Genomic DNA, 21,872 nt, shown 5'->3' on the forward strand with positions numbered 1-21,872 from the left:
GGCCAAAAGAAAGTTATCCCTACAAAAGCATATAGTCTGGCTATGCTCTATCATCATTGCACAATGAATTTAAATCATGCACAACCCCGGTATTGGCCAAGTAATTGTTTCACACCTTTACTTTCTCAAACATTTTCAACTCTCACGCAATACATGAGCGTGAGCCATGGTTATAGCACTATAGATGGTGTGGAATGTAGTGGAGGTTGCAAGACAAAAAAGGAGAAGATAGTCACATTAACTAGGCATATCAATGAGCTCTGGAGATGCTCATATATAGATATCAATGTGAATGAGTAGGGATTGCCATACAAATGATGCACTAGAGCTACGAGTATGTGAAAGCTCTTAAAGAGAACTAGTGGGTGTGCATCCAACTTGCTTGCTCACGAAGACCTAAAGCAATTTTGAGGAAGCCTATCATTGGAATATACAAGCCAAGTTATATAATGAAAATTTCCCACTAGCTATATGGTGGTGACAAAACGAGAGACTCTCAATCATGAAGATCATGGTGCTTAATATGCACAAGTGTGGAAAAAGTGGTAGCATTGTCCCTTCTCTCTTTTTCTCTCATTTGTTTTTATTATTTTGGTGGGCTCTTTGGCCTCTCTTTTTCTATGGGCTTCTTTGACCTCTTTTATTTCATCACATGGGACAATGCTCCATTAATGATGATCATCATACTTTGAACTCAAAACTTAGAGCAACTATGACTCTATATGGAATGCCTTCGGTAGTGTACCGTGGCAATGATCTAGCATGGCATAGACATCAATGGAAACATCATGCTAGCTATCTTACGATCATGCAATGGCAATGTAGACGTGGTGGCACATGTCATGGTGGTAGTTGCATGGCAATATATCTCGGAATGACTTTGAAAAGGCCATAATAGGTAGGTATGGTGTCTGTTTTGAGGGAGTCTAATGGTGGGTTTTGTGCACCGGCGAAAGTTGCACGGCACTAAGAAGATAGTGATGGTGGAAGGTGAAAGTGCATCTAAACCATGGGCTCAACATTAGTCATCAAGAACTCATATACTTGTTGCAAAAGTTTTATTAGTAATCGAAACAAAGCATTCAACGCATACTCCTAGGGGAAGGGTTGGTAGGTATAAACCATCGCGCGATCCCGATCGCCACGTAAAGGATGACAATCAATATACTAATCATGCTCAGATTTCATCACATAGCGGTTCACCGTACGTGCATGCTACGGGAATCACTAACTTCAACACAAGTATTTCTAGATCCACAACACCTTAATAGCATGACTTTCAATATTACCATAACCACAACTCAAAAATAATTGAGATGAATCAAACTTCTCTAACTATTCAATGCACATGAAGATGGAAGTTTTTGTATCCCTTTGGATAACTACCCCTTTTGAGACTACTTTCAAAGCATATATCAACTACCAAGCCACACACCGCTGTGCTCTAAAATATATAAGTGAAGCACATAGAGCAAAAGTATCTAGCTCAAAAGATATAAGTGAAGCACATGTGAGCTGAATTGTCTACCAAAAGATATAAGTGAAGCTCGACAAAATCACAGTGTGTGCATGTCTCTCTCTCTAGGTGTGCAGCAAGGATGATTGTGACACAACAAAAATGACACAACAAAAATAAAAGACTCCTACGATACAAGACGCTCCAAGCAAAAACACATAACATGTGGTAAATAAAAATATAGCCCCAAGTAACGTTACCGATGGATTGAAGACGAGAGAGGGGATGCCTTCCCGGGGCATCCCCAAGCTTAGGCTTTTACGGCATCCTTGAATATCTTGGGGTGCCTTGGGCATCCCCAAGCTTGAGCTCTTGCCACTCTTTATCTCTTTGTCCATAAGAACTTCACCCAAAACTTGAAAACTTCACAACACGAAACTTAAACAGAAACTCGTGATAACATTAGTACAAGAAAGAAAACCACCACTTCCTTAGGTACTGTAGAAAACTTAAATTCTACTTGTGCTGATGTTGGGTTACTGTACTTTCAATCTTCTATGGCTAATACCCGCCGATACTATCCATAGTTTCATCAAAATAAGCAACCAACACAACAAAAACAGAATCTGTTAACAGCAGACCAGTTAGTAGCAATCTGTATATTTCGTATACCTCTGGTACTTCAAAAATTCTGAAAAATTATAACAGTCTGAAGAATTTGTGTAGAAATCAGCAGCAAAAAGAATCAACTCAAAATCTCTTACATAAAAAATGAAAATTCTTTTCGTGAGCAGAAAGTTTCTGTCTTTTCCAGCATGACCAAACGATCATCCCCAAGACTAAACATAACGGTTTTGCTTGGCACAAACGCAAAAAGAAACACAAAAAACTCAATCATAACAGAATTATGAAAATGTGGAAAACACAAAACAGAAAGAAAAAGGATAGATTCGTTGGGTTGCCTCCCAACAAGCGCTTTTGTTTAACGCCCTTAGCTAGGCGAAAGTGATGGAATCACGTATAGTCATCTTTGGTGCTCAAACCATAGGTAGCGTGATCATTTATCATCTTAAGATTTTCATCTTTATTAGATGACTCATCACTAGCTCTAGGAACAAAAACAGGCTTGACGGTCTTTTTGAGAGTAAGATTTGGAGTATTTTTCACAGCAGCAAAAGCGGAACCCAAGTTGGTTATGACATCTTCTAATTTGCCAATTCTAGAAGAATCATTAACTATAAGTTCCTTCTCCTTTAAATTTTTCAAAAAGTTTCCCACTTTGGATCCATACTGAGTAATTTGATTGTGGATCTTTCTATCCAAACCCTCAATAAGTTCAACTGTGGCAATTTTGTTTTCAATAGCGTCAAGCCTTTGCATCACGTGTTCCAAGGTCAAGATAGTTCCATTAACCATGAGCGGGGGTGAGCCTACCAAATTAATGATAGCTTTATAGGAGTCAACAGTATGACTCCCCAAAAAGTTCCCGCCTACAATGGTATCAAGGATATACCTCTTCCAAGGAGAAATTCCAACATAGAAACTTCGAAGGAGGACGGTAGTGGATTGCTTACGAGTAGATCTACTTTGAGCATTGCAAATCCTGTACCAAGTGTCGTGGGTATAAGTATGACAGTAGATGTGTAGGGTACGAATGGATGGGCAGAGCCTTAGCTACGGCGAGGTTGTATGAGTTCAGGCCCCTCTACGGTGGAGGTAAAAGCCCTACGTCTCAGTGCTATTGGGAGCTTAGTGTCGAGTGGAATATAGGGTTACAGTAAAAATCCAACCCCTGCACCAGTGGGGAAGGGCGGCTTATATAGAGTGTTCTGCCCTTCACAACGGCCCGGTGGACAGGGGTGGAGTAGTGGCGAATAAATGCCTACGTTACAGATAACGTATGCCTTAAATGCTAATAATGGTGTATGAAAACGTATGACCGTTGCCCTCCAGGGAGGTTACGATGTACAGAGTGGAATCCAGTCGGTACGTTTAATACGCTCCGAATGCCCGTCACCGACTGGATGATGGGGGAATCATCACCGACTGGATGATGGGGGAGTCCTTTGTTCAGTCGGAACTGTCTAAGGGCCTTGTCCTTCAAATCCTTGGGTAGTACCTATAGGGAAGGCCTATGACCCTACCCTGGGACTATAACCCCATCATTAGTCCCCGAATGAATCGGGGTTGGAACGATGAAGTGATGCCTGGAGTACGGATCCGACTGGTATGGACGTGACTTTGACGTTGTTTGCCTCGATCCATTTTATCCCTTCAACCAGTGATCCGAGTGAATATACCAGTGAAATGAACCGTCGGGGACCGATTGCTTCCGCGGAATCTTTCAATGTGACCGGTCAACTGACGCGGCGGATTTTCTCGGATCCTCAAATTTTGGTTGCCGCACGCTCAGCGGGGATGACGACATCGTCATCGAGTAGTTTCTGCCGCCTCGATTACCGCGCCTTTATCTTCTCCACTAATATCGCAGCAGCCGGTCGGGGGATAAGATTTCGGGGCCACCTGTTAGTGACCCAGTCGGAAGCTTATTTAAGCCTCTCCGGCGGGGGTTTCTTGTTGCGCTGCCCTTGTTACTCGCACTCGCCTCGCTTCTCCCGTAACTCCATGCGCGCTCCAAGCCTCCTCCTTCCTCTCCTCCACTACGGATCTGCTGCCTTCACCATGACGAAGGGGTAGACGAGCAAGCTCGAGTCGCAGAAGAAGAAGAAGAAGAAGAAGAAGGCCCCTGCTCAGCAGCGATAGCGGGCACTGCCGGCGGGTTGGATCCAGGGGGATTTCCTCCCCTCCACGGTGACGGCGGACGACTTGTTGGAGCTGGTGGAGCAAGGCATGATTGCCAACAAGTCATGGAGGCTGCCGGCGGAGGGCAAGACGGAGCCAGCGCCGCAGGAGGGAGAGCGCGTCTTGCTGCTCAGCCACGTGTACAGGGGCTTCTCCCTGCCTCCCCACCCCTTCTTCAGAGGTATTAGGAATCACTTCAGGGCGCACCTCCATCATTTTCCTCCAAACGCGATAGCCCATCTCGCCGCATTCGTCACCCTTTGCGAGTGCTTTATCGGATGTCCCCCCAATTGGGGGTTCTTTAAGTACATCTTCTCCGCTAGGTCCCAGACTGTCAAAAATCTTAGCCAGTCGGACGATAAAACCCATCTCCTCCAGCTCTGCGGGGGCTTAGGCTTCCAGAAGAAAACGAAGAGTAGCTACCCCTCTCTCCAGTTGTCCGAGTCAGTTAGGAACTGGCAGTCGACCTGGTTCTACTGCCAGGACATAGCTTGTCCGAATGCCGCGACTGGGCTGCCACCCTTTAGCCTAGACCGTCTGGCCCCTCCCAGGCAGCTTGCGCTCACAAAGGTGGAGAAGATCCAGATCCAACCTCTGGTCGACGCACTGATTGATGTCGTCCGCAAGGGGGTCACCGGCACGGATTTGTTGGAGACTTTTCTGGGTCGGCGCATCCAGCCGCTGCAAGCCCGACACCACGCCATGTGGCACTACACGGGGCCTGAGGACTCCACTCGGACTCATCCAGAATGCGTGACCGGGGAGGTTGTGACGGTGTGGGTCCGCGGCATCACAGGCGCCTGCGATAACCCCAGAGGATCCCGGCGGGTGAAGCCCTTCCGCGCTGACAATCCTCCTCCGAATGAGGTGAGCACATCTTGTCGAGTGCTTTCAATCTTCTTAGATTTATCGCTTTTTCTTGTACCACCGCCTGACGCCTGACATTGACGACTGTATTTTGTGCAGGAGTGGACCAACTGGTATTCTCCCGTCTCGAACGGGAATCCAGCTCAGGAAGAGGAGGGCAGCCAGGAGGGCAGCGTGGACAGCGCCGAGTACGTTTCCGACAGTGGGGAGACAGAGGAGGAGACCGAAGAGGAGGAGGGGGAGGTTGGGGATCAGAGCTCGCCACCTCCACCATCAGAGCCTCGAACTAAGCGTCGTCACGAACCCGCGACTCCGTCGGCTCCTCCAGCGGCCCCGAGTGTCCCGCCAGCGCCTCCCGTGGCTCCGAGTGCTCGGAGCGTGAAGAGGACCAGGGACGTTGCTGCCGAGCCCATGGACCAACCGTGCAAGGTGGCCAAACCGAGTGGATCCAAGCCTCGGAAAGCTTTGCCTCGGATGAGGATCGTTGTTCCAGTTGCTTCAGCGTAAGTGTCTTGTTCTCCTATCTTCTTTTTGTATTTGATTGAACTCATGCTTATCGGTCGAGTGGATTTTACTCGACAGAGCTGCTACCTCTGCCACCTCTCTGCCACGCCAGGACGATGATCCCATGGATATGGATAACGCTGCCACATCCCAGCAAGGTACGTTGTGACGACTCCGAGAGTTTGCATTATTGTTTCGCGGGTGCTGTCTTTAATATTTCCCTTTTTTTGTAATCTCATGTTGTTCAGTCGGGCTTCCTTCGGAGGTGATTCATCTAGAGGAGGACGACCAAAAGGGGTCAGGGCCAACTTTGGCGCCTGTCCTCGAGGCTATTCCATCTGTTGCTACTCCCTCCATGGACGCGCCGCCGACCGAGACGATGCTGTCAACTGAGACGGTGCCCCTCGCGGCGGAACCGACTGGAGCGGGACTTGGGATGCCCAAGGAGTCTTCTGTCCTGACGGGTCTGTCGACCGTCCAGTACGACGTCTGACACCTCCCGGAAGACCAAGTGGGAGCCGCCAAGGAGGCCATGGTGCAGGTGGAGATGATGGTGGGTGATGCCAAGGGAGCGTACGACTCCATCGCGTCTTTGTACAAGAGAAACTTGGAGCTCCGGGACGATATCCGAGTAAGTGCGCTAGTAAGTGTTTACTTTCCTCTTGTAACCCACTGGGGGTTTAAGTGATATACTCGGATACAGTAGGATTATTTTGCAGTGGGTTCACTCCGAGTGAACCCAGTGGGTGTAGTCCCGGAGACTTCTATCGAGTGCTTGCGCCGGCAGTTGTCTTTATATGCATTTTCCATGACTTGATCGGATCAGAGCTGATCTGCCCGAATGGTATCAGTGGGGGCACTCCGAGTGCACCCACTGGATGTAGTCCCCGAGAGTAATTTTACTCAGGTTGGGTAATAGTAGTCTCATAGGCTTGTCTGTTTGTCATGTAGCTCAATAGGGCCGACCTGTTCGAGCTTCATGCCAGTGGGGTCACTCTTAGTGAACCCACTGGGTGTAGTCCCCGAGACCGCTCTCGACTGCTTGCGTCGGCAGGGGTCTGAAGAACTTTGAACTTTTATTGTTTTCCTTGTTGAATGTGTCTGATCTTCCCTTTGCGCTGATTTGGCCGAAGACTTGCGAAATGGGATCCGCGTACAATGCTCTGAAGGCTAAAAAGATTCAGCTTGCTGCGGAATTGGAGGCGGCTGTGAATGACTTGGCTGGTGTGAAGGGGGCTCTTGCTGACCGAGAGAAGTCTTTGGAGGAGTCCCGGGATACCAACAAGGCATTGGTGGCCGAAATTGAGAAAATGGGCAAGCAAAGAACTGAACTGATGGGTCAGATGAAGTTGATGAACAGTCGGTGCATTTCGCACGACAAGTACGTCAGCGACTGGGCAAGGAAGATGATTGCACTACTCGGTGGTAAGCTTTTTCCAAGTGCTTCTTGACTGTGTAGTTCATTCTGCGCTTACTTTCTGCTCGTCTTTTTTTTGCAGATTTTTGTCTGGACGCTGAGGCTGAAGCAACTGATATTGAGCGGTCGGTTATTCCGAACGTTCCACTCGGCGACGAAGTCAACCGGGACATGCTCCGAGCGCATATTCGCCTTGGCAGAGTGGGACCTTTCATCGGCCGCCTGAGGGAAGTCATCGGCCGGATCGACAAGGAGTTGTGGCCCGAAGACGATTCCCGGCGGGAAATAGAAGGGTTGATGACTCGGCTGGAGGACGTCCCGAACAGAGTGCAGGCGTGGAAGAAGTATGCCGCTCATTGTGGTGCGGACGTGGCGCTATCGCTGGTCCGAGTGCACTGCAAGGAAGCTCGTGAAGAAAAGCTGAAGGCGTTGCAAGTCGCCAACACCAAGAAGCTTCGATTCGAAGGTTTCATGGAGACCTTCCTCGAGACAGCCACTCGCATCGCAGACGGGATCGACCTTGACACCTTTGTGGAGCCTGCCAGTCCCGGTGCCAGTCCTGGTGATGCTTGAAAAACTTTACCTCGGTATGCCGAGTGGTATCTGTATCAAACTTTGGCCACTGCTGTTGGCCGTCACATTCGTGGTTCGGTGTGGATAAGCTTGATCCACACCGGGCCGACTATCGTAGATCCAACTTTGAATTCGAATCGAATATTTTGCTGTTCTTTCTCCAAAAAAAAATTTGACATGATTTTTACTCGTGGTTTTTGTTTGGCATTTCTTGGTGAAAGCCAATGGCAAACATAGGGAGCATGTAATTGTCAGTTGTCTTCACATCCACATGAGCCTCAATGAGGGCCTGCCAAGTCTCCGAGTGCGCACTCGGAGCGAGCTTTTACTTAGGAGACTCTTCATCGCGGCTAAGTCTTCGAGTGCGACTTTTAGTGCACACTCGGAGCGAGTTGTTACTCATGTAGTTGTCAGTTGTCTTCACATCCACATGAACCTCAATGAGGGTTTGCTAAGCCTCCGAGTGGATCTGTAGGATACACTCGAAGGAAGCTTTTTACTTAGGCGATTCTGGATCGCAGCTAAGTCCCCGAGCGCGACTGTAAGCTCGCACTCGGAGCGAGTTGCTACTCATGTAGTTGTCAGTTGTCTTCACATCCACATGAGCCTCAATGAGGGTCTGCTTAGCCTCCGAGTGGATCTCTAGGATACACTCAAAGGAAGCTTTTTACTTAGGCGATTCTGGATCGCAGCTAAGTCCTCGAGTGCGGCTTTTAGCGCGTACTCGGAGCGAGTTTGTACTTAGGCGATTCTGGGTCGCAGCTAAGTCCCCGAGTGTGGCTTTTAGCGCGCACTCGGAGCGAGTTTGACTTAGGCGATTCTGGGTCGTAGCTAAGTCCCCGAGTGCGACTTTTAGCACGCACCCGGAGCGAGTTCTTTACTTAGGCGACTCTGGGTCGTAGCTAAGTCCCCGAGTGCGGCTTTTAGCGCGTACTCGAAGCAAGTTTGTACTTAGGCGATTCTGGGTCGCAGCTAAGTCCCGGAGTGTGACTTTTAGCATGCACTCGGAGCGAGTTTTTTACTTAGGCGACTCTGGGTCGTAGCTAAGTCCCCGAGTGCGGCTTTTAGCGCGCACTCGGAGAGAGTTTTTACTTAAGCGCCTCTGGGTCGCAGCTAAGTCCCCGAGTGCGGCTTTTAGCGCGCACTCGGAGAGAGTTTTTTACTTAGGCGACTCTGGGTCGCAGCTAAGTCCCCGAGTGCGGCTTTTAGCGCGCACTCGGAGCGAGTTTTTTACTTAGGCGACTCTGGGTCACAGCTAAGTCCCCGAGTGCAGCTTTTAGCGCGTACTCGAAGCGAGTTTGTACTTAGGCGATTCTGGGACGTAGCTAAGTCCCCGAGTGCGACTTTTAGCGCGCACTCGGAGCGAGTTTTTTACTTAGGCGAATCTAGGTCGCAGCTAAGTCCCCGAGTGCGGCTTTTAGCGCACACTCGGAGAGAGTTTTTTACTTAGGCGACTATGGGTCACAGCTAAGTCATCAAGTGTGGCTTTTAGCGCGCACTCGGAGCGAGTTTTTTACTTAGGTGACTCTGGGTCGCAGCTAATCCCCGAGTGCAGCTTTTAGCGCGCACTCGGAGCGAGTTTTTTACTTAGGCGACTCTGGGTCGCAGCTAGGTCCCCGAGTGCGGCTTTTAGCGCGCACTCAGAGAGAGTTTTTTACTTAGGCGACTCTGGGTCGCAGCTAAGTCCCCGAGTGTGGCTTTTAGCGCGCACTCGGAGCGAGTTTTTTACTTAGGCGACTCTGGCTCGCAGCTAAGTCCCCTAGTGCGGCTTTTAGCACGCACTCGGAGCGAGTTTTTTACTTAGGCGACTCTGGATCGCAGCTAAGTCCCCGAGTGCGGCTTTTAGCGCGCACTCTGAGAGAGTTTTTTACTTAGGCGACTCTGGGTCGCAGCTAAGTCCCCAAGTGCGACTTTAAGTGCGCACTCGGAGCGAATTTTTTAGACCGGAGTCTGCAAACGCGGAAGAATTTTGAACCTGCAAGAAATCAATCTACTTTGTATTACTTCAATGATACTTGTTCTTTACATTGCCTCCGGCGGTGGTCACGTGTAGAAGCGCTTCAGGAGATCTCCGTTCCATGCTCGCGGCTCGTCCGTTTCCCTGTCAAGGTTGTAGAGTCTATATGCTCCGTTGTTCAGCACCTTAGAGATGATGAAGGGTCCTTCCCAGGCGGGAGCCAACTTGTGGGGTCTCTGCTCGTCCACTCGGAGCACCAGGTCACCTGCTTGGAATGTGCGACTCCTGACGTGCCGCGTGTGAAATTGCCGCAGATCTTGTTGATAAATTGTTGAGCGAGTCAGTGCCATCTCGCGCTCTTCTTCTAGTAGATCCACTCCATCTTGCCTGTCTTACTCTGCTTCGGCATCGGAGAAGAGTTCGACTCATGGAGAGTTGTGAAGCAAGTCACTCGGAAGGACTGCCTCTGCTCCATAAACGAGGAAGAATGGGGATCGCCCTGTCGATCTATTCGGAGTTGTGCGGAGGCCCCACAACACCAAAGGCAGCTCGGTGACCCATGCGCCGGCGGCATGTCCAACTTCTCGTAGGAGTCGAGGCTTCAACCCTTGAAGAATAAGTCCATTCGCCCGCTGTGCTTGCCCGTTTGTTTGGGGGTGCGCCACAGATGCAAAATCCACTCGGATACCTTGGCTTGTGCAAAAACCTTTGAATCTGTCCGAGTCAAAGTTTGTGCCATTGTCAGTGATTATGCTGTGCGGAACCCCGAATCTGGCGATGATGCCTCTGACAAACTTGATGGCCGGAAGGGCATCGAGCTTCTTGATGGGCTTGGCTTCAATCCACTTGGTGGACTTGTCGACTGCTACCAACAGATGAGTGAATCCCCCTTGGCCTATTTTGAATGGTCCGACTGTATCTAATCCCCACACTGCGAACGGCCAAACAAGAGGAATTGTCTTCAGCACGGATGTTGGCTTGTGGGCCATGTTCGAATAGAACTGATAGCCTTCGCATCGGTCGGCCATATCTTTCGCCATTTCATTCGCCTGCAACCAGAAGAAGCCAGCTCTGAATGCTTTGGCGACGATTACTCTTGTGGAGGCATGATGGCCGCAGGTTCCCGAGTGAATTCCTTCCAGGATTAACTGTCCCTCCTCAGGGAAGATGCATCGATGAAGGACGCCTGAAACACTTTCTTTGTACAACTGGCCATCAATGACGGTGAAGGACTTCGACCTGCGGACGATCTGCCTCGCTTGGACTTCATCTTCCGGTAACTCTTGCCTCAGGATGTACGCAATGAACGACACCGTCCAATCGGGGATGAGAGCAAGAATCTCCATGATCAAATCAACCACAGCGGGGACCTCGACTTCAGTCGGATCTTTTGAGCTCTTTGGTTGTACTGGTTCCTCTGTTGAAAGGATCTTCTTTTATTGAGGGAAGGTGTAGGTGCTCGAGGCAGACATCACTCGGTACTGGTCTCCGAGTGGATCCATGTTTCGCCAATTCATGAGTTGCTTGGTTTTTCAGTCGTGGAACATGGTGAAGTTCCAGACCTTCAAACTTCTTCTCAAGCTTCCTTACTGCATTGCAGTATGTAGTCATGGTGGGGTTCCTTACATCCCACTCCTTCATCACTTGATTAACAACCAAATCTGAATCGCCATAGACCATCAGGAGACGGACGCCGAGTGTGATGGCCATGCGCAATCCATAAAGGAGAGCTTCATACTCTGCCTCATTGTTGGAGGAATCGAAATGTATCTGCAACACATACTTAAGTTTATCACCTTTTGGCGATATGATCACTACGCCAGCGCCGGAGCAATTCAACATCTTGGAGCCATCGAAGAACATAGTCCAATGAGCCGAGTAGATGTGAGTCGGTTGCTGTTGTTCTACCCATTCTGCTATGAAGTCAGCCAGAGCTCGAGACTTTATAGCCTTCTTGGCTTCGAACTTGATGTCGCAGTATAACATCTCCATTGCCCAATTCGCCACTCGGCCTGATGCGTCTCGATTGTGGAGGATTTCCGACAACGGAGCATCAGAAACGACAGACACCGAGTGTTCTTGGAAATAATGAGCCACCTTCTTCGCGGTCATGTAGATCCCGTAAATAAGCTTTTGATAATGGGGATACCTCTGCTTGGAAGGAGTCAGGACTTCGGAGACATAATATACTGGCCGCTGAACCTTGTACGCTTTGCCTTCTTCTTCGCGTTCGACTGTGAGAACAGTGCTGACGACTTGATTTGTAGTCGCGATGTACAGAAGAAGGGGTTCTTTACTGAGCGGGGCAGTAAGAACCGGCTGGGTGGAAAGCAGGGCTTTGAGGTCATCGAATGCAATTTGGGCTTCCTCTGTCCACTCGAAAGTATCTGATTTCTTCATGAGTCGGTACAGAGGTAGCACCTTCTCGCCGAGTCGACTGATAAACCTGCTCAAAGCCGCTAGGCAACCTGTGAGCCTTTGAACATCATGTATTCTGACCGGCCGCTCCATTTGGACGATGGTCCCGATCTTTTCGGGGTTGACATCGATCCCTCGTTCGGAAACAAAGAAACCGAGTAACTTTCCGCTGGGAACACCGAATGAACATTTGGTAGGGTTGAGCTTGATATCGTACCTACGAAGGTTGGCGAATGTTTATGCCAAGTCAGTCAGCAGGTCGGAACCTTTGCGTGACTTTACTACGATATCATCCATATACGCCTGCACATTTTGACCGATCTGGTCAAGGAGGCATTTTTGGATCATGCGCATAAAAGTTGCTCCTGCATTCTTCAAACTGAATGGCATAGTGATGTAGCAGAAGAACCCGAATGGGGTGATGAAGGTTGTTTTTAATTCATCGGGACCATACAGACGGATCTGATGATAGCCCGAGTAGGCATCAAGGAAAGACAAACGCTCGCAACCCGCAGTCGAATCAACAATTTGATCAATGCGGGGGAGAGGGAAATGGTCTTTCGGGCAGACCTTATTGAGATGCTTGAAGTCGATACACATTCGGAGAGACTTGTCCTTCTTGGGCACCATGACAACATTGGCGAGCCACTCGGAGTGGTGTACCTCGTGAATGAAGTTGGCTGCCAAAAGTTTAGCCACCTCCTCTCTGATTGCCTTCCTCTTGTGCGCGGCGGACCGACGCAGGCGTTCTCGGACGGGCCGAGCAGCAGGATCCACATGCAATCGGTGCTCAGCCAACTCCCTGGGTACACCTGGCATGTCAGCGAGCTTCCATGCGAAAATGTCCCAGTTCTCACGGAGGAATTGGATGAGCTCGGCTTCCTATTTTGGATCAAGGGTGGTGGAGATGTACGTCGAGGCAGCAGTGTCGTCCGTCGGGTGGATGCTGACCTTCTTTGTGTCTCCCGCCGACTGGAATGCGGACTCCGAAGCTGGCTTCTTCAAACGCATCAAGTCAGCGGGGTTGGCTGTCTTCTTGTACTCGTCCAGCTCGAGGATAGCCATCTGCTGATCGGCGATCCTCGACCCCTGCTGCAGACACTCCTCGGCCCGCTGCCGATTGCCTGTGACAGTGATCACACCTTTGGGACCCGGCATCTTCAACTTCAGATACACGTAACATGGACGGGCCATGAAACGTGCATACGCCGGACGGCCCAGAATCGCATGGTATGCACTCTGGAAGTCCACCACCTCGAATGTCAGCTTTTCCTTGCGGAAGTTCTTGTCGGAGCCGAAAACGGCGTCCAACGCGATCTGGCCGAGTGACTTGGCCTTTCGTCCTGGGACGACTCCGTGGAACTGCATGCTGCTCTTGCTAAGTTTGGACATCGGAATGCCCATCCCCTTGAGAGTGTTGGCGTACATGATATTCAAGCCGCTGCCGCCGTCCATGAGGACTTTGCACAGTCGGACTCCTTCCACCACCGGGTCGACGACCAGGGCTTGCCTCCCTGGGTGGGTACGTGTGCTGGATGATACGACTGATCAAAGGTGATCGCAGTCTGAGACCATTTGAGGAACGTGGGGTTGGTTGGGATGGCCATGTTCACCTCCCTATTCACTAGCTTCAGTTGACTCTTGCTTTCCACGTCAGCAAAAATTATCAATGTTGCATGGACTTGGGGGAACGGATCCTCCTTGTCCTCGTCATCCTACTCGTTGTCCTTTTCACTCGGCTGCCCTTCGCCGAACCCTTGGATCAGGAGGCGACATTGCTGAGTGGTGTGCTTGGGGAATATGGCGTTGCCTTCTTCGTCCATCTTCGTGTGGATTGGACATGGCTGATCCAGGATGGAGTTTCCGAACTGCTTCTTCTTGGGGGTGTACTGAGCTTTCCCCTTGCCCTTGAACTTGGCATTGGTAACGGCTGCTGCCTCTGCCTACGGAGTGGACGGAGCTTTCTACTTCTGCTTCCGATTGTTGTTCCCATCTCCATCGGCGATTGCCTTATGCTTGCCGCTACGTATGTGGTCCTCTTCTTCGCCATTTGCATAGCGTGTGGCTATCTCCATCATCTTGCTCATGGATATGTCGCTTGTCCGACCGAACTTCAGGTACAGCTCTGTGTACCGCACGCCTGCCTTGAAGGCGCAGACTGCTTGGTGCTCTGTTACGTTCTCCACCGTGTGGTAGAGGGTCGTCCAGCGCTGGATGAAATCGCGTAGGGGCTCATTCTTCTTCTGGACACAGTGCTGGAGCTCCACGAGACCAGCAGGGCGTTTGCATGTGCCCTTGAAGGTCCTGATAAAGACTCGGGCCAGATCTGCCCAGCTGTAGATGCTTGATGGGGCCAACTGGTTCAGCCACGCTCGTGCCGAACCGTCGAGCATCAGGGGGAGATGTTTCATGGCGACCTGGTCATCTCCACCACCGATCTGGACCGCCAATCGGTAGTCGTCCAGCCATGTTTCTGGCTTGGATTCTCCTATGAACTTGCTGATCCCCGTCGCCAATCGGAAGTTGGGAGGGATGTCAGCCGAACGGATGGCCCGACTGAAGCACTCGGGGCCAGAGACGATGGTCCTGCTTCCACTCGGACGGTCTCTATCGTGACCATCACGGTGGGCTCGACTCCTGTCGACCTTCCTCTGGGCGATGTACCCTCTTGCGTCGGGCATTGGATCATACGTGTCACCGATTGAACGCCGATCATCATGATGTCGGGGCCCGTAAGGCCCACCCCGCGGACGGGTGCATGAACGGCGACGATCTTCGGGATTCATGGAACGGCTGCCTCCTCTGCGTTGTTGATGAGAATCGGGGCTGAAAACCGACCGATGCGTGTTCGCGTGAACAGAACTGTTGTGGATCCTGTTGTGCGACTGGAAGACCGCCGAATTCTGCTGCTGCGCCGTGTGCAACAGGGCACGGATCTGCTCGATCCCTCTACCGGCCTCTTAATCACTCGGTTGGAGGGAATCGAGTATCTTGGTAGCGGCAGCCAGGTTGAGGACGGGTGTGCGGAACACCTCCATGTTGCTTTGACGAGTGCGTTGACTGGCAAAACGGCAGGGTTGACAGCGAGCGCCGGATGACTCGCCGGCCTCGTGCTCGTTTCGACCAGTCCGGTGGGGACTTTCATGGGAATTGGCCATGAGAACTTCGGCTGTAGGCCCGCGACCCAAGTACTCGGAAGGCAACTCAGTCGAAACTGAGTCCAAGCACTGGGACGGCGGCGCGACCACAACCGACTCGAGGAGCACCACTTGAGAGGACGCGTTCTGGTGCGCCTGGGCGTGTCGCACCCAACGCTGGAGCCGCGGACGGCAGGACCGCTTGTTGCGGCGCGTGACGGGGGCGAAGATCGACACCGGAGCCGATTGCTGGAGAAGAAGGACGCCGCGGGCACCGGCACGGAAGTGTGTAGCCCCGCGACTGGGGAGCACCTCGACGTCGAGAGGCGCATCCCGAAGCCATGCCGAATCATCGACGATGAAGGAGAGTGCGATGAAGAGGATCTCATGACCCATGCACAAATCTCCGCCGGACGACATGATGAAAAGATGAAGTTGCAAACTCGCCGGAAGTCGCTTAGACGCCTGCCCCACGGTGGGCGCCAACTGTCGTGGGTATAAGTCTGACAGTAGATGTGTAGGGTACGAAAGGATGGACAGAGCCTTAGCTACGGCGAGGTTGTATGAGTTCAGGCCCCTCTACGATGGAGGTAAAAGCCCTACGTCTCAGTGCTCTTGGGAGCTTAGTGTCGAGTGGAATATAGGGTTACAGTAAAAAGCCAACCCCTGCACCAGTGGGGAAGGGGGGCTTATATAGAGTGCGCTACCCTTCACAACGGCCCGGTGGACAGGGGTGGAGTAGTGGCGAATAAATGCCTACGTTATAGATAATGTATGCCTTAAATGCTAATAATGGTGTATGAAAACGTATGACCGTTGCCCTCCAGGGAGGTTACGATGTACAGAGTGGAATCCCGTCGGTACGTTTAATACGCTCCGAATGCCCGTCACCGACTGGATGATGGGGGAATCGTCACCGACTGGATGACGGGGGAGTCCTTAGTTCAGTCGGAACTATCTAAGGGCCTTGTCCTTTATGAAGGGTAATCCTTGGGTAGGACCTATAGGGCAGGCCTATGACCGTAACCTGGGACTATAACCCCATCACCAAGTGTCCTTCAAATTTTATTCCTCATTCTGCCTGAAATTGAGAACTTCATTTTTAGGGGTGTCATTTGGAGTGGTGGGTCTAGCCATTGATGGACTATCTCACACACGAACGAGCTGGAAGAGAGAGTGAAACGGGCAAAATAAGACAGCAAAAAGGCAAAAGAAAACGGCGAAGGAGAAAGGCGAATGAAAACGGCAAATGTGAAGTGGGGGCGAGGAAAACGAGAGGTAACTGGCAACAAAAGTAATGCAAGAGAAGAGTTTGTGAGACCTACTTTGATAGATCTTGATTTCTCCTCCCCGGCAACGGTCCCAGAAATAGGCGTGTTGACGGGAGATTACTCTTGTCTTGATCTCCTCGGCAAGCGATCCTCCTCCCCGGCAACGGCGCCAGAAATACTTCTGCTACTGCAACAAAAGACCTTCCAACGGCGCCAGAAATAGGAGTGATGCTTGATACTCCTCAGAAACGGCACCAGGAATCCTTCAGCTGCGGCTACGCCTTAAGGGACTTCCTAGGCAAGTATGCAAAGGATTTCCCCCGTGGCCTTGGAGCCTTGCGTTGGTGTTCCCTCGAAGCGAAAAGGGTGATGTAGCTTAGCGGTGGTAAGTACTTCCCTCAGTTTGAGAACCAAGGTACCAATCCAGTGGAGGAGTATCTCAAGATCCTGCACAAACACAAAAACTTGCTCCCAACGCTATGAAGGGGTTGTCAATCCCTTATAGATTGTTTGCCAAGTGAGAACTGAAAGCAACAAAGTAACAAAGCAAAGTAAAAGCGGAGGTGTAAACGATGGATGTGAATAGACCCAAGGGTCGTAGTGTTTACTAGTGGCTTCTCTCATGAAAGCAAGTAGACGGTGGGTGAACAAATTACTGTCGAGCAATTAATAGAACCGCGCAAAGTCGTGACGATATCTATGTAATGATTGTTTCTGTAGGCATCATGTCCGAAACAAGTAGACCGATACTTTCTGCATCTACTACTATTACTCCACACGTCGACCGCTATCCAGCATGCATCTAGTGTATTAAGTCCATAAGAACAGAGTAACGCCTTAAGAAAGATGACATGATGTAGAGGAATAATCTCAAACCAATGATAAAAAACCCCATCATTTTACCCTTGATGGCAACTACTTGATGTGTGCCTTGCTGCCCCTACTGTCACTGGGAAAGGTCACCACATGGTAGAACCCAAAACCAAGCACTTCTCCCATTGCAAGAATCATAGATCTAGTTGGCCAAACAAAACCCAAGACTCGGAGAGACTTAAAAGGATATCAAATCATGCATATAAGAAATCAGCAAAGCCTCAAATATATATCATAGATAATCTGATCACAACTCCACAATTCATCGGATCTCAACAAACACACCGCCAAAGAAGATTACATCGGATAGATCTCCATGAAGATGGAGAACTTTGTATTGAAGATCCAAGAGAGAGAAGAAGCCATCTAACTACTAACTACGGACCCGTAGGTCTGAAGTGAACTACTCACGAGTCATTGGAGGGGCGATGATGATGATGAAGAAGCCCTCCAACTCCAAAGTCCCCTCCGGCAGGGTGCCGGGAAGGGTCTCTAGATGAGATCTCGCGGAAACGGAAGCTTGCAGCGGCGGAAAAGTATTTTTGAGGCTCCCGTGATTTTTTGCGGAATATTTGGGAATTTATAGGCCAAAGATCTAGGTCATGTGGCGGCCAGGGAGTCCACAAGCCTACCCACCGCCGCCTCCCCCTGGTGGCGGAGTGGTGGCTTGTGGGCTCCCTGGAGCCCACTTGGCTTGGCCCAAAAGCCCCCTGGTCTTCTTCCATTCGCGAAAATATCATTTCGTGGTTTTTCTTCCGTTTGGACTCCGTTGCAATATCAGATCTGAAAAGAGTCAAAAACACGAAAAAAAGAGGAACTGGCACTTGGCACTGAATTAATAAGTTAGTCCCAAAAAAGATATAAAAGGTACATAAAACAACCAAAGAAGACAAGATAACAGCGTGAAACCATCAAAAATTATAGATATGTTTGAGACGTATCAGTACGCTTCGCGAGAAGTCGGATGAGTGGCGGGGGAAGTGGTGCTGGATTCGCCAGGAGGGATATTCGCCCTGCTACAAGCTGAGGACCTCCACGATTGGGTCCCGGGGAGAGGGCTGGAGCGATCTGTCCCCTGACGATGATAAGCTGACCATCGCTACCACCAGGATCCTGCATCTCAGGTCCGCGGGGTTGACGATGGAGATGGTGGCTGCCGATTTCATTTGCAGGCGCATCGCCCCTCTCCAGTACAGGGGAGGGAGGCCGACTTCGTCCTTCACGAATGTGGATGATGTCATGCGGCTGCGACCGGGGTTGGACAACAATCTGACGGCCATGGAGCTTGGGTACTTTTGTCGGAAGGTGTTTAGTTCGGAGCTGAAGATCCGGCTGCCGCGGGGGGTCCTCCCGTTGTGCAACAGCTCAGCCCTGAGCAGCCTTACGGCAATGATGCCGGATTGCGACGCCCATGGCGTGGTCGCGACCTGGCTAGAGGCCGCACCGAAGGTGATCTCGTCCTTCTTCGACGGATTGTCGAAGGTCTCCATCCAGGAAGAAAAAGGCCTCGTCCGCGAAACCACCGCCGCGGAAGAGGCGCACATCGCCCGCTGGATGGAGGAGCATACCCTCGCCCTTGGGTCTGGGCATGCGGGCTCCCATGGCAGGGAAGCGACTGGCAGAGAGGCGCCATCACAAGCGGAGCTTGCCGGGGGTTCTGGCAGTTCGGCCATCGGGGCCCGTCCACAAGAACAGACACGTGCCGCCGGGACGAATGAGAGGGAGGAGGATACAGAGGAGTGATTGGCCCGTCGAAAGTCCAAGCGGGTGCTCCGTCGCGTCTGCTTTCATATCCCGGTCCGGCAAGGTCCGCCTGTCGCTCCCGCCAAACATCCGAGGGTGGTGCCTCCTTCGATGGGTACCGGGACCGAGAAGGATTATGATATCTCGATCTTGAGCTCGGAGGAGGAGGAGGACGAGTAAGAGTTCGATCCTCCGTCCCCCCTTACTCTTGCTTTCTTGGTGATTTTGCTGACTTGGTGTCGTCGCTCGTTCACAAGGATACCTAGAAACGGTCCCAAAGGTCAGCGAAGAGGGCTAGGGCGTCAGTCGCCAACGATCCATTGACGAGAGTTGACACATCGGCAGGCGGGGTGCCTCTGGCAAGCCCCAAGTGCAGGGTCGAGGGCAATCCCTTGGTGGATGTTGATGCGTCGGCCGGTGAGGGGCCCCCGGCAGGCGCCATGGAGCCAAGGAGTGACAATCCCTTGGCGGACACTCTAGAAGCTCTACCGGCGCCTTCGGCCACTCTCGTGCCCAGCCCCGGGCAAAGCCCCCTGCATGCATCGCCTGAGCTTGTGGTGCTTGAGGACGAGCCCCCGACAATGGACGTCGCCAGGGAGGGGGCAGCTACCATCCACTAGCACGAGGATGGTGAGTGCCTGCCCGGAAGCATCCGCAAGTTGAGTCTTGAGTTTTCTTCTTGATTAACTTGTCTGATTTTGACCATTCCTCTTATTTCCCTGCCCCGCAGATCCTTCTCCCGTGGAGGAGATGGACGTCGATGCCGTGGTTGCGGAGGTTGCCCGGGAAGCGGCGGTTGAGGCCTCCGACGCCATGGCGCGCGAGGCAACCCACGAGGAGCGGGAGCAGGAGCAGGATATCGAGAAGCCTACAGAGGGGCATGTCGAGGGCCCGGAGGCGCGCGCGGATGATTCTCCGCCTGTCGGTGGCGGGGAGACCGCCAAGGGTGAAGAGTCCCACCCCACCGACAGGGAGGTAGGCGGCGGCCAGCCCCTCAGTCCTGAGGATATCCTGGGCAGCGTGTACCTCCGGGTTGGCGAGGAGATGTTCGTCGTCCCGCCGGGGGCGGAGCGATCGAGAGTCTTGTTGGAGGGGGAGAGCGTTGATGTGGAGGTTTCCGTCAGCATTGGCCCCGATCCCCCGGTGGGGCTGGAGAGCGGCGGCGGAAAACTCAGCGAGGAGCAGCTCTTCCTCTCCATGAGAGACCACGTCAGCCAGATCCAAGCCTTGTACGACGTCAGGAGGGAGAAGTTGGACTCCCGGGAGGCGGTCATCAAGGCGGCGGAGGTGGCATTTGAGAAGCGTTTCGAAGAAACACGTGCTCATTTCGACGAGGCCTACCAGGCACTGCAGGCCAAGCACGAGAAACTGAAGGACGAGGATCAAGCGCTCAACCTTCGGTCGAACGACGTGCGGAAGGAGGAGGAAGAGTCTCGGCGCCGAACCGCAGCCGAGGAGGCCCGCCTCACCAACATCTGGATAGGCCTGGAAGATCATGAGAAGGAGCTCGCAGCCCACGAGTAGGCACTCAGCGAGGGGCTCCACGCCAAGGAAGAGGAGGTCGAGAAACTGGTGGCGCGGCATACTCGTGAGCTGGCAGACCAGTTCAAGAGCAAACTCGACGCCCAGGCTTCAGAGTACGTCGGTGATACGTCTCAAACGTATCTATAATTTTTTATGGTTTCATGTTGTTATCTTGTCATCTTTGGCTGTTTTATGTACCTTTTATATCATTTTTTGGGACTAAATTATTAATTCAGTGCCAAGTGCCAGTTCCTGTTTTTTCTGTGTTTTTGACTCTTTTCAAATCTGTTTTTGGAACGGAGTCCAAACGGAAAAAAAAACCGCAATGATTTTTTCTCGAACGAAAGAAGATCAGGGGACCTCTGGGCCAAGCCAGGTGGGCTCCACGGAGCCCACAAGCTCCCACTCCGCCACCAGGGGGAGGCGACGGTGTCAGGGCTTGTGGCCTCCCTGGCCACCCCCTGACCTAGATCCTTGGCCTATATATTCCCAAAAAATCAGCAAAAAATCAGGGGAGCCTCGAAAATACTTCTCCGCCGCCGCAAGCTTCCGTTTCCGCGAGATCTCATCTGGAGACCCTTCCCGGCGCCCTGCCGGAGGGGACTTTGGAGTTGAAGGGCTTCTTCATCATCATCATCGCCCCTCCAATGACTCATGAGTAGTTCACTTCAGACCTACGGGTCCGTAGTTAGTAGCTAGATGGCTTCTTCTCTCTCTTGGATCTTCAATACAAAGTTCTCCATAATCTTCATGGAGATCCATCCGATGTAATCTTCTTTGGCTGTGTGTTTCTCGAGATCCGATGAATTGTGGATTTATGATCAGATTATCTATGATATATATTTGAGTCTTTGATGATTTCTTATATGCATGATTTGATATCCTTGTAAGTCTCTCCGAGTCTTGGGTTTTGTTTGGCCAACTAGATCTATGATTCTTGCAATGGGAGAAGTGCTTGGTTTTGGGTTCTACCATGTGGTGACCTTTCCCAGTGACAGTAGGGGCAGCAAGGCACACATTAAGTAGTTGCCATCAAGGGTAAAAAGATGGGGTTTTCATCATTGGTTTGAGATTATCCCTCTACATCATGTCATCTAGCTTAAGGCGTTACTCTGTTCTTTTGGACTTAATACACTACATGCATGCTCAATAGCGGTCAACGTGTGGAGTAATGGTAGTAGATGCAGAAAATATCGGTCTACTTGTTTTGGACGTAATGCCTATAGATATAATCATTGCCATAGATATCGTCATGACTTTGCGCGGTTCTATCAATTGCTCGACAGTAATTTGTTCACCCACCATCTACTTGCTTTCATGAGAGAAGCCA

Source organism: Hordeum vulgare, chromosome 3H (assembly GCF_904849725.1).
Source record: "Hordeum vulgare subsp. vulgare chromosome 3H, MorexV3_pseudomolecules_assembly, whole genome shotgun sequence".
In the NCBI taxonomy this organism is placed as follows: domain Eukaryota; kingdom Viridiplantae; phylum Streptophyta; class Magnoliopsida; order Poales; family Poaceae; genus Hordeum; species Hordeum vulgare.